Source organism: Sciurus vulgaris, assembly GCF_902686455.1.
Source record: "Sciurus vulgaris genome assembly, chromosome: 14".
In the NCBI taxonomy this organism is placed as follows: Eukaryota; Metazoa; Chordata; class Mammalia; order Rodentia; family Sciuridae; genus Sciurus; species Sciurus vulgaris.
In genome coordinates, this window is record NC_136475.1 from 13,246,505 (window position 1) to 13,260,047 (window position 13,543).

General features: G+C 43.4%; 1 protein-coding gene across 3 annotated transcripts in view; it reads left to right on the forward strand.

The window, feature by feature from the left end:
* Nucleotides 1-4,007: 4,007 nt before the first annotated feature.
* FHL2 (four and a half LIM domains 2) overlaps nucleotides 4,008-13,543 on the forward strand; it is a 71,753-nt gene continuing 62,217 nt past the window's right edge. The window contains exon 1 of one of the 3 annotated variants that reach the window (XM_079111020.1): nucleotides 4,008-4,177. The gene's annotated coding sequence lies outside the window, so the exon portion shown is untranslated. Of the gene's footprint in view, nucleotides 4,191-13,543 lie in introns of all 3 variants that reach the window. The other 2 variants (XM_079111021.1, XM_079111022.1) reach the window with 2 other exon arrangements.

Sequence of the window (13,543 nt, forward strand, 5' to 3'; positions counted from 1 at the left end):
TGAATCAGAACCTTTTGGCCCAGCCAATTTCTACTTGGCTGTCCATGCGTCACTGACCTAAGCATACAACAGTTTTCCCTGGATCTCTGGGTCTTCATTTCTGAAGATTCCAGAGCATGTAAAACCTTGATTAAGTGAATCTGTTAAGACTTTCTCTTGTTCGTCTGTCTTTTCTTATAGAGCATCAGCGTGATGAGAAGGGAAAGGACCCGCCTTTCCTCGGCTACGGCATTGACTTCAGAGTGGGTAACCAGTCTCCCCCATCTTCTGCATTTTCCCTGACCTTCACCCCACAACAGAGCTTTCCCTACACCCTATTTTTATTTCAGAAAACATGGGCTTTGAGGCCAAGGTTCAACTTAAGGAAACTCTGCCTCATAGGGGGGCTGACCTGGAGTAAACCCCAAGGAAGTGCTCCCCTTCTGTACCAGACATTGAAGGACACAGAGGCGGGCAATGGGGACAGGGTGATTCCTTTCCTGTCCATCATAAGGGTCAGGGCAGGCACCACTATAATAAAAGACAAGTTATTTGATCATAGTTTTACACTGAAGACCCCAAGACCCATTTTTACGCTTGGGTCAGATGAAGCCTGGGCAGCCATGTAAAGATGTGACCAGACAAAATGGCGTGAGCTAATGAAAACAGGTCGAGTAGGGACCCAGTAAGGCCTTTCTGTTAGGGTTCCTCCTCGCCCCTCTGGGCAGCATTCTGTCCTTCTAGGGATGGAGCAGAACCTGTATGGAATGGGGGTCTTGTGACCTATTCTCAGACACAGTAGTTCAGAGAATTTCTTCATGGCCACCTCTGACAGAGAAAGGCAGTGGAAGGTTAGTGTACTATTTTTAACTTTCATGGATTTAGGGAAAGGGGTTCAGGTTTCTACGACCCACTTGGGAAAAGGAACTCTAGTTTCTACGGGTTGCCTCTGGGGTAAGAACAGGAGGTTCTGTGTGCAGAACATGCCTCGTCTGTGTGCAGAAGGCAGGTGGTGGAAGGACTCAGGGGCCTCTGTGCCAGCAACACCACTAGCCAGGAGGGGAGATCACGCTCTTAGAGTTAGCAATGAAAATGGGCTTTAAGTAAAAGACGAACTCCTCTGTATCACCCAGGCAGGGACCCCACTTTAATCTGTGATAAGAGTAACTGTGTTCCGGCCCCGTGGCCCATGCCTAAGTCCCAGCAGCTCAGGAGGCTGAGGCAGAAGGACTGCAAGTTCCAGCCAGCCTCAGCAACTTAGAGAGACCCTGTCTCAAAACATAAAAAGGGCTGGATGTGGCACAGTGGTTAAGTACCCTGGGCTAGATCCCTGGTACCAAAAACAAACAAAGAAACAAATAAATAAAATAACTGTGGCTATTATAGATATTACAAAAAGTTTCATATATTCTTCCTCCTCTTTCTCTCAATACGCCTTCTTTCTCTCCCCCTTTTCTTTTACTCCTCCTGGTTTTTTTTTCTTTTTCCTGTTTCCTTTCCTTCTCCTTCCTCCCTCCCTGCCTTCCTTCTTTCCCCCCTTCCTTCCCTCCCTCCTTCCTTCCTTCCTTTTTTCCTTCTTGCTTACATTTGCCTTGACAGGGGGACTTGGGGGCTTCTATAGACAGTTACATCATATGGTTAAAAAAAAAATACAACTGTCCCAACTTAGATCTTTCCAAAGACTAGGGAGATCCTCAAGGAATTCTGGAACCCTAAACAAAATTTAGGTTCCTTAATGAAGAAATACAGAAAGCTGCCTTCTGAGTCACAGAAACTTAGACGTTTAATGAAGTCAATTTGCTTATTAAAAACCACACAAGGTTTTGGTAAGTGATTTGGAAATCGCATATCAGACAAAGAAAATCAGGTCATCCAGATCCGCCATGTGGCCAACACCACCTCTTCCCGTTTGGTGCACACCCCTCGGGGTCTGGGGGCAGGTTCCTGCATGTGCTGAGTTCATGTCACACACCATTTTCCCCTTCCTTTACAGCGACCAGCTTCTCTAATACCAGTATGTCATGCATATTGTTTCCATGTCATTTAATATTGTTCTATGATGTTTTTAAAGCTTGCAAAACATTTCCTTGTATGAAACATTATTTCTCATTCTTGGTGCCCAGGACATACCAAACCAAAATATACTTCTGCGGCCTATTTTCAGCAGATTATTCTGAGAAATCACAGCTATCAGAGTAGCTCTTAAAAGCTGTCCTTTTGCTTTAAAAAATTTATATCTATACAAGAAATTTGCACCGAAGTATAGTTAGTATCTATCCCTGGGGGGATTGGTTCCAGGACTCCGAGGATACCAGAATCTGCAGATGCTCAGGTTCCTTACATAATCTGGCATAATATTTACATAAAACCTGTGCATATCCTCCTCTGCACTTAGAATTGTCTCTAGATTTTTTATGATACCTAATAAAATGTACATACTATATAAAGAGTTGTGATACCGTATTGTGTAAAGAATAAGGGCAAGAAAAAGTCTAGCCAGGCATGGTGGTGCACACCTGTAATCCCAACACCTGAGGAAGCTGAAGCAGGAGGATAGCTAGTTCAAAACCAGACTCAGCAACTTAGCAAGGCCCCAAGCAACTCAGCAAGACACTATCTCTAAATAGAATTAAAAAATGGACTGTGGATGTGGCTCAGTGGTTAAGCATCCCTGGGCTCAATCCCCAGTAGCAAAAAAAAAAAAAAAAAAAAATCTATATATGCTTAGTGGAAGTGCAATTATTTTGTAATGTTTTCAGTCTGCAGTTGATGAATCTGCAGACGTGAACCCACAGACACAGAGGGCTTCCTTCTGGGAGATTTGTTACCTGAGAGATTTATCTGCATGATAGCCCCTTTATTCCCCATGTTTCCTCCCCTCACCCTTCCATTGCTTGTGTGGCCTCCCAAACCCCCATCCCTCATTCCTTTCTGTGGCTGAGGATGCACTATAGTTTTGAGCCACGTGATCTTTTTTTACTCTCCTATTTTGTGGGACTCTAGTATGTATGCATATAATTAAGATGGCTTTCCTCCTGTTAATCTGTCTGATGTCACTTTAACTTGCAACCCAGTGAGCCTAGAAGGATGGAGGGAAGCCATCTTCCCCTCCCTTACATCATTTTGCAGGTCTGCTTGCTGGGCGTTGAGATTGCTTCCTAATAAAAGAAGATTGGCAGGAATCATCCTTAGCTAGGTCACCGCCCACCTCCATGACCGGTTCCTTGGGATGAATTCCCAGACCTGGAGCCACTGTGGTGACTCAGACATCGCTGCCAACCCGCCCTGGGGAGGGGCTGTGCCCGAGATGCCTTTTCAGCAAACTCGCAAGTAGGAAATTCAGGGAGGAATTGGGAGCTGCTGCTCCCTCAAGTTCCCTTCTCTCCTCTTACAGCATGTGGCTTTTAAAAAGGCTCCAGTAAGATTTCTGTGTTTTAGTCCCATAGAGAAAATGATTTGCGGCTCAAGAAACCCTACAATTGTGCAAGAATGGGCAGGACGAGAAGAGCAGGGACTTTCTGGAAGTGTGTTCCACTCCATGGCTGCCCATGAGCCTGGCAGGCAGGGAACAGATCCTTCAGTGCTTTCTAGAATCCTCCTCACCCAAGCAAATGCCGTGCCAACTCAGGGAAAGCAGATGGGTAAGCTCTGCCCAGAGGAGCACTGGAGACCCACACAGGGAGATCTCCCTTTCACAACCACAGAAGTGCTGTGTGACCTGGGAGAAGTGCCTTCCTTCTCCTGCGCTTCAATGACTGTGGCCTCATCTAAGGGACACGCAGCCACGGAGCTGCCGGGCTCCATTCTTGCAGGCTCTGCCAGTAGCTTGGCATGGTGACACCCATTCCTGGCGCAGGTGGCCTTCCCCTTTCAGCTGCTCTTTGGACTCTGGGATATGTGTCAGGTCTAAGATGTCCTTGAGGCAGGTCGGCCACATGGGGACAGGGCAGCCCCTTCCCATCTGGGCCCTGAGGCTTCTTGCCTTTGGAGACCTTAAAAGGCTTGCAGGAGCCAGGGACTGGGTTCTTATCTCTGGGGCTGGGCCGGTGTTCTGGATATGCCTTATTTATAGCGCTGCTAACAAGTGCCCATGCGGCTGGGGCAATCCACCAAGGCAGTCTGCCTGTGTAGTCTGCCTGTGTGGACGCGTCTCTGCTGGTCAGGCAGCAGGGTAGAAGACAGGGCTCTGACTCCGCAGGTAAGAACCACAGGTTCTTGTCCTTTTCTCTTCCGTGCCATCTTCCCAGCCTGTGCCTGCAGGCAGGTTGGACACCAGGATGTATGGGCATCCTGCTCTGTGCAGAGTGTCCCAGCCCTGGGAGGGAAGGCCCGGGCACTGTGGGTGGGCAAATCCCAGCAGAGACCCAGGTGGCACTGGCAGCTGTCTCCCACCAGCAGCAAAGCCCTCTACCCCAGGCTGCAGGGACAGAACGGAATCTGCCCTGCACAGAGTTACCCTGGTGCCCACCTGGAAATAGAGATTGGGAGAGAGCCCTCATGCATCTTGCCCTCTCTCAGTGGGAATCAGTTCTGAACTGAAAACTAGGTGCTTTTTTTTTTTTTTTTTTTTTTTTAAGGGAAAGGAAAAGGAGAAAAATTATAAAATAAACATCCAAAGGGAGGAAAATATCACAGTGCACTTGAGATTTTTCTCTCTGACAGTATTTCCGGATGGCCTGGGGTGAAAAGGCACATTACCAATGAATCTGGTTATGCTGGGAAAGAATGTTTAGACAAGATGACTTGTTACAGCTGATGGTTTGAAAGTCCAAAAAGCTGTTGCTGCTTTGGAAAGGAAATTCATGGATATTTTACTAATTTCTAGAGCTGGGCATACACTAAGATACATAGTCCTGAGAAACGCTCTGACCAATTGTGAATGATCTCACTACTGATAGAGTGACACTGTGACAGTAGATATCCTATATGTAAACATACTCCAGCCAACTCCACTGGCTCAAGTCTAAGGAAAGAAGGAGAGAGGGAGGGAAGCAGGGAAGGAAAAAAGAAATCGTCAGGCCAGTTGTTTTCTCTTTTAACTAATTTTGAAGTCTAAATATGGTATTAACACCTTATTTCCCAGCTGATGATGATATTTTATCTCATATTTACAGATTGCTGTTGCTGTTTTGTTATTGTTGTTTTTAAGGAATGCTATTTTAATTTTGTCTTATTGTTCGGCTCTTGAGAAGATGTACTGTAATCAAGTCTATTATGCATTGAGATTCTTCCTATCTTACAAAAGTTGTTTGTTCGTTTTTAAATGAGGGGCAGGATAACCAATTCAAATGATTTTATTTTGGAGGCTTCTTCTAATATTGAGAAAAAAAAAAGATTTGTTTGTTTGGTACTGGGATCAAACTCGGGCCTTGTGTGTGCTAGGCAAATGCTCTACCACTGTGCTATACTCTCGGCCTTAGGAGAATATCATAAAGTGGAAGGGCCATGAAAAGTGGCAGTTTTCCCATCCAGGGTTCCCTGAATGGCCACTCACCATCCTGCCTGACTTGAAGCATCTTTTGCACTTGGAGATTTCATCATTCCCTTTAACGCTTCCAGAGCATTCTGTTTAGTGCTTCCAGAGTTCTCAGTCAATTTCAGATCCTTGAGTTATATGGCTCAGTATTCCCATAGCCTGAAGTACAAGGACCTATGCCTTCCTACCCATCTCCAAAATAGCCAACATTTACAATCTATGGGCCAGAGATACTGATTTTAAGTTGTCCTTTCCCCACTGGAAAAAGAGGTGAAATTATATTCACAGCATTTATATTTTCTTCTGTTTTTTTTTTTTTTTTTTCCTTTTCATACAAATAATGTAAGTTCACCTTAGAAATGACACAGTGGTAGAGAACAGAAAATGGAAAACTATGTGTAGTGTAGTTCCATTATCCATGGATAACCAGGATAACCACCCTTAGCTTTTTATGGTTTATCTTAACTAGTTCTTGATTCTAAGCTATCCTTGACTAGAAGAGCAATCATTACTATAATAGGAGTTTTAAAAGAGAAGAGATATGTTAACACCTTTAATAATTTAGAGTCCTCCCCCCACGTACAGGTTTATGTTTGGGGGTTCATCTTAAAATACACCAACCTATACAACACAGTGAGGTTTCTTTTTCTCTTTTAAAAATAGTATATGTAACCAGGTTATTTGGTAACCTACTTTTTGTGCAATTTACGGTCAACCTACTTTTACAGTCTTGTCAAAGTTGGATTCCTTGAAAATTGGTTATCTCAATATGACTTTATGACTCCTTTCAGTTAGTCGGTAAAGTATTCATAATGGTTTCATAAATGGAGATTTAGGTAAAACATTTTATTATTCTATAACAACTTATTTCAACGTCTGATTTGTGCGATGATTTCTATACTATCATCACTCCCTTTGAGTCACAAAAAAAACTCAACTACCTGTGTCTTGTCTGGCCTGCTCCTAGCAGAGTGTGCCAAGCTGATGTTTTCTTTATCGCTATTGATTTCTCAGCAATTCATCACTTACTGCCATTATTTTAAAATATGGATGAAAAATAGGAACAAACTAAAGTTTTGAGCAGTTTGGTGTAGAACAGAATATATTTCATAAATATTATAATTTTTAAAGTATAAATTAGAAAGAAGATCGACTGGGATTGAACAGTGGGCTTTTTTGCCCATGCTAAACATATGCTTTACCACTTGTTTTTTTTTTTTTAATCGAATTTAACTTTGAGGAAGTTTTTAAAACCTGAGGCCTCTGTTAATTTAAAAGATACATTTTAGATAGAAGAGGAATAAAGTTCCATTTTAACATAGAAATTCTGCTGTAGTTAAAGAGTAACATGGGAAAAAGCATGGTGCACTCCTGGAATTCCAACAACTCAGGCGACAAGAGGATCCCAGGTTCAAGGTCAGCCTGGGCAACTTCGGGAGACTCTGTCTGAAAGTGAAAAATAAAAAGGGCTGGGGCTGTACCTCACTGTTGAGTAAAGAAAAAATTCCATCTCCAGTATCACAAAACGATAATACTGAAAAAATTCAAATTGAAAGAAACCAGTATCAAGCCAGTTCCATGTTGTGAAATGTTTGATGTCTATTAAGGAGGCTTTAATTTGATATTAAGGGGAAAGTGCAAGAATTTTACTTTGGTCTCAAGAAAAAAGGGTTCTTTTGGTGCCTGGGCCCAGCTAAATGGTATAACTGGGAGTGTGTGGTAGCTGAAGGGACCGTGGGGACCTCTGTAGCTCTATGTAAAAGCCACTGTAGTGTTTTGTGCCTGGGCTCAGTGCTGGCCAGAGCAGCCTAGACTAATTCCAAGATGTCAGTTCATGGTTTAGTATAAACAAAGTAGAAAATGACCATGCCAGTTATCCTATTCCAAGTCACATTCTCTGTAAGATGATAAGGTGGATAAGGAACAGATACAAAGGGTTAAGTGAACAATCATATTTAATAATTTGCCATAACTAAAACTAGTGAACAATATAATTGTTCTAAAGTATTGAAACCATTTCAGTACGGTTTTAGGCCATTGTGCAACTATAACCAGTGTGGTCCTATCTAGTCTGGTGTTATTTTACTATTTTGATATATTTGACAATAAGGAACATAATTATCTCTAATTGACAATATAGCCATAGTATGGGATGAAAAACAAAGTTTGCATAGAATTTTTTTAAAGAGGACAGCAATTTCTGGCTATGTTTCCCAGGTTGGCCCTGAACTCCTGGGCCCAAGCAATTCTCCTGCCTCAGCCTCCTGAGGAACTAGGACTACAGGCACATGCCTTCAAGACAGGCTTCACAAAATTTTTAATTTAAAAAAATTAGCAACAAAGCATACAATGAATAGTCAAAATATATTATCCTAGCTGAAAAAAACCACTGAAATATATAAAATTATTATACCTGAGAGATAAGATTAGAAGTCATTTTATATTTTTCTCTACATTTTAAATGGCTTACTAAATTTTCTACACCGTGACTGTGAAAGTTTTGAATTGAGAAATTCCCTGCAACTCAAAAGCATTCCAATTATTACCATCTATTATAAAAAACGGTAAATAAGCAATCAGAATTATTAGCTCCTTAAAACAATAGCTAAAAATTATTGAATGATGACTATATCTGGGAACACAGAATCAACTCATTTAACAAAATAGCCCAATAGGTAAGTATTATTATTATTATTTGTTATTATTATTCCTATTTCCAGATAAGGTAATTGAGGTTTCTAACCCTGTGATATACTTTGAAAGTCAAGCTAAAGATGGTCTCTTTGTTCAAGGACTTTGTGATCTAGTTGGCATTAGATTTAGATAGCGAAAGAGCAATCCTTAGGCCATGTGCAATGGACAGTGGGCTTCAGTGTCACTTATGAGCACTACAGGAACTGAGTATAAAGGAAGGAAGTGCTTGGGATAAAGTCTGCATGGATGCAGGTATGTAGCCTGCGGAAAGGGAGGACTCAGCCAAGGTGAGAACTTTATAGATGGAGAAGAATGTGAAGACATGGAGATATGAATACGATCCATCCTAAGGTTCTAGGAAATAGGCTGAATGTGTGTTGGGGAGAAAGACAATTACTCAGGGGACAGGGCTGCCTCCCGTAGCTTTGTGCCCTATGGGACATTACTAAAAACCAACATTTTAGAAGAGAAAGACGTGTCTTGTATCGCCAAGGTAAAGGTAAAAAAAAAAAAAAAAAAAAATCTTCTATGTAAAGAATCTGACTAATTTGAATTCCAAAGGTAAAATAAAATGAAAGTCTGGGTAGGGAGGCAACAGAGGTGGCACGAGCGAGTGTGCCAGGCGCTGGTGAGCGCGTTGTACGCATGCGCACACTTGCGATCCACCCGGCGACCCTGAGGCTCGCTGCCATTCGTCGTGTAGGGTACGGGTGCCGTGTGTGGGGAAGCTGGGCTTGAGCCCAGACCTGCAGTGACAGCACTGACACTCGTCCAATCAGAAATTGCTGGAAAAGCAGTGCAGAAAGGACCTCATCTTAAAAACAAATGCTAGCTTCCCATTTATATTTGTTTTTTTCCTGTTAAGTTCTTCCTTTAGTTCCAGCCCCCCGGAAGGGTGCTCATCCTCTGGGTTAGACTCCGGGTTGCTGGCTCCGTGGGCAATAAATACCAATATGTGATGATGATATTGGCTTAAGGAGTAGATCCTCTGACTTGGAAGTGTCCTTGATCGAAGCCTCTGTGTGCGTGAGGGTATGTGCATGCACAAGGGTGTGTAGAGAGAAAAGACAAAGATGTGGGATAAGTTCTCAACTCCATAAACTTACTTTTTGAACCGCTGCTCATTTTACCCAGAATCTTTTAAATAATTTTTTAGGAAACAACATCTATATCTCTCTTTAAACACAGTTTAGGAAACAAACACCCAGATGGGAGAGAATACAGTAGTCTCCATATTTCAAAAGCCCAATTTTAATTACATTGAAATGAGACCCAGTGGCCAAATATTATGCTTTTCCAATTCCTAAATCAAAAGACAGAGGTCAACCAGTTATGGCAAAGCATGGTAGTGTCTGTGCAGCATACAAAGAGCTAAGAGATTCAGGATGGATATGAGACAGGCTTCTCTTAGGTTCCTTTATCTCCATTCCTGCAAATTGAAAATACAAAATTCATATAAGCAGGTGCAAATTCGTTGGCACTCAAATTAACCAGCCTAGGCAATTATTCAAGTGGGAAAGAAATATTCACATCTACAGCACCACTTCTATCAATTCTCTCAGAGGGAAAAACCTCTGCAGGCAGCAGGGAAGGGTGGGGTAAGGATCTTGTAATTAAAACAGGGTTCTCAACAAGTCAGAGGTTTGGAAATTCATAGTGGCAAGTTCAACATCATTTAAATAATGAAATTTGGATAGGAGAATTGATAAAACTTCAGTTCCCATTATTAAGCAGTAGCAGCAACAAATCCACTAGTCTGGCTATTGATCAGCTCTGGCAGGATCCTGGCTCCCTGCCCTGAACTGTTTCTACTTTTGTATGCAACGCCTCACTCTTTCCTGGGAAGTGCCAGCAAACTGCCAACCTTGGGCAGGAGCAGCTAGGCAGCTTCACAGAGGCCAGTGTGAGCTCAGTTTAATGCCAAAGGCTCTTTTTTGAAACTCTTAGATTTGTAAGTTAAAATGCAGCTCTTTCCTGCTCAAAATTCTCCAGCAGCTTTCCAAATCAATATAATCCAAACTTCTAAGTATAACCTACATACAGAGCCCTGCAAGATCTAAACCCCAGGAATCTGACCTCATCTCTTCCCTCTCTCCCTCTCCACCTAGGGGCCTCCAGTCACGCTGTCCTCCCCCAGGCCTTTGCACTCGGTGGTTCTTGTATTAATCACACTCTTTCTGAAGATAAGCACACAACTTACTCCCTGTTCCACACACACAATATCTGAGAGCTACCCCTCAATACCCATCTAAAATTATACTGCCATTTACTACTTCCTCACCTGGCTTTATTTCTTTCTTATCCCAATTTACTGTTATTTAAGGTGCTTACTGTCATACACATACACACTTGCAAAATACATACAACTATACATGTATGAATATTCATATATATGCATGTGTATATGTGTATGCACATACCTGTATATGTGCATACATATGTGCACACACAGAATCATCCTTCAGTATCTGCAGAGAATTGGTGCTAGGACTCCTCATGGATACTAAAATCTGCAGATGCCCAAGTTCCCTATATCAAATGATATCATAGTATTTGCATATAGGCTGTAGATATCCTCCCATATCCTTTAAATCATCTCTGGATTAACTGTAATACCAAATAAAATGTAAGACATAAATGCTATGCAAACAGTTGTCCCATCTTCGCAACAACCCGATGGTGTATGTAGTATGCTAAGTCTTAGTTTAAGAACTAAGAAGTAGCTTAACTAAGGAGACACAGCTGCTGTATACATTATCCACTGCTGCTGTAACAAATTTCTGCAAAGTTAAGCCTCTTAAAGTAACATGAGTTTATTATCTGGCAGTTTTGGAAGTTAGAAGTCTGCAGTGGGTCTCTCTGTGCTAAAATCAAAGTCAGCAAGACTGAAGAGGAGGATCTGTTTCCTTGACTCTTCCAGCTTCCAGCAGCGGCCTGTGTCTTTGACTCATAACCCTTGCTTCCACCTTCTGAGGCAGCTGCATAGCATCTGCCCATCTCTCTCTGACTCCGACTTTCCTGCCTCCATCTATCCCATGTATGCACCCCTGGGATTACACTTGGGCCACCCAGACAATGCAGGATAATCTCCTTGTGCCATGATCCTTAACCACATCTGTGAAGTCTGTTTCGCCATGTGAGATGACAGGTCCACAGCTCCTGGGGATTGGGAAGTGCACGTGTTGGGGGGACATCCTTCTACAGTCACTGGGAGGCAGAACTGGGATTCAGACCCAGTTGACGTTGGACCCCCAGACTGTTCAGAAAGCCCGTGGTGTTTAGTACATTCTCTTCCCGCCTTGTTGTAATGACAGGAGGATGGAGTGCTCTGGATTCCAGATTCGGAATTCACATGTGACATTGAACAAGACAGCTCATGCCCTGCCGTCCTGCTGTTCTGCAATGTAGGATGCCAAAGAGTCACAGTTACTTTAAATGGTATTTTACCTCATCAAAGTAAGCTTTAAAATGACCAGTGTCACTGCAGCCCCAAACCTGTTGTTGACTTCCAAGAAACCACAGAAATGTGATAAAAGTAGGCTGCAAAGGGAAATGATGGCTCTGTCTGGAGACGGGCTGTGCCGTGCTCACACAGAATGCCCAGCAGCAGCCTGGGGCCACCCAGAACAGGGAACCCATGAGGTAAATGGAGCTGGTGAGGCGGAGCCTATTAGCACCTGAGGTGCCAGGACAGGACATGGTGACCTGGCTCAGGACGTTCCAGGGCACACAGGGCCTGAGTAACCGGAGAATGGCGGTGGGCCGGGGCAGGACAGACAGGACTCTAGGAACCAGCCTAGCAGGGTGGCAGAGCAAGCTGATGCACAGGGACAAAGGAAAGGCAGGCACATCCTGCATCAGCAGTAGGGCCCTGCCTGCAGCAGGCGGTGATGGTCTGGGTGGGCCTTGAACTCTGGCTGGGGGTCTGTGATAATCCCAACCTCCCAGGACTGGAAAGAACCAAAGGCTGTTTCAAGGCTCAGCCAACGAGATACCTAAGACAGATCTAATCCAGGAGGAAGAGAGGCACACGAAAAAAGACAGAAGCTTTATCTGGTCATGAAAGAAATTAGTTTGAGGGGGAGACAGGAAGTCAGAGACAAGCTGTAGTCTGGGAAAATGAGATGAGGGGAAATTCAAACTTTCCCTCCACGGGTTCAATATTAAATAAATACCTGAAATAAACTGGCAGCTGGTTAACAACAGAAACACATTAACATTTGATAGTAGTTTTACATTAGGTAACATCCTTCAGATGGAAGAGTAGGGACCCAGCGTGATCCAACCCATTTTTATGCTAAGGTTCAAGGAAACATAGATAGCCATGCAGAAATGTGATTGGCCAAGAGGGTGTGAACTGAAGGTAATTGAGTGGGGAACCCAGCAAGGCCTGTCTGTTCAGATTCTTCTTGTCCCCTCTGTCCAGCATTCCTTGCTCCCGGGTACGAGACAGGACCTTTTCTAGAAGTGGGTTCTGATGGCTTACTCTCAGCCAGAGGAGGCCAGAGAATTGCTTCATGGCTGCCTCTTATGCACCAAGATGGGGATGAGCTAGAACATGATGTATAGGTTTTATGGCTGGCTTAGGGGCAAACAGGTTCTGGTTTCTATGATTAGCTTTGGAGAAGAGGATTCTAGTTTTTACGGCCTGTCTCCATGGAGAGAACAAAGAATGAGACCCAGGAGGGATGGGGAAGGGCATGGAGAAATCTCATCTGCAGTTTGGGATTTCATTTTCTAAGCCCCAACATTAGCTCAGCAAGGCTCTTGGCTCCCCAAATCTCTATCAGCTGAGTTCTGTCCAGACCTCACCTTCGAGCAACAAGGGGCTGCCCCTACGTAGAAATACGCTCCTTTCTCCCAGTTGGGGACACGAAGGAGCCTCTAGTGCTTCAAGTGTCTGAAGGGACCTCCATTCCTCCAGGTGGGGAGGACTGGAGAACACCCTCAGCAAGCTCCTGGACAGCAGGAAGATGCGATGAGCATGAATTCCAGGGACGAGAGTACTTACCTGGCACATTGCATTATTTCCAACCTTTCCTTAATGTGTGTGTCAGTGTTAGAAATTAAAATTAAATATATATACAGGCTGTGTGTGTTTGTGGCCGAGCAATAATCACAAACTGAGCTGTGGGTACTCTTTGCTCAGCTGTCCACACACATGGTGACTGTAGGGTGTATAAAATTTATGGTCCAAGCAGGCAGCTGTGAGAGAACTTTCATCAATATGATTAGTGTCACATAATAATTTCCTATGACGGTGGTTCCATGAGGTTATAAAACAGCTAAAATACTCATTACCCAGTTGTTTTGCTTTGTTTTTTGTTCTTCGTAATGCTGGGATCAAACCCAGGGCCTGTGCATTTGCTAGGTAGGAAATCTACCACTGACCTA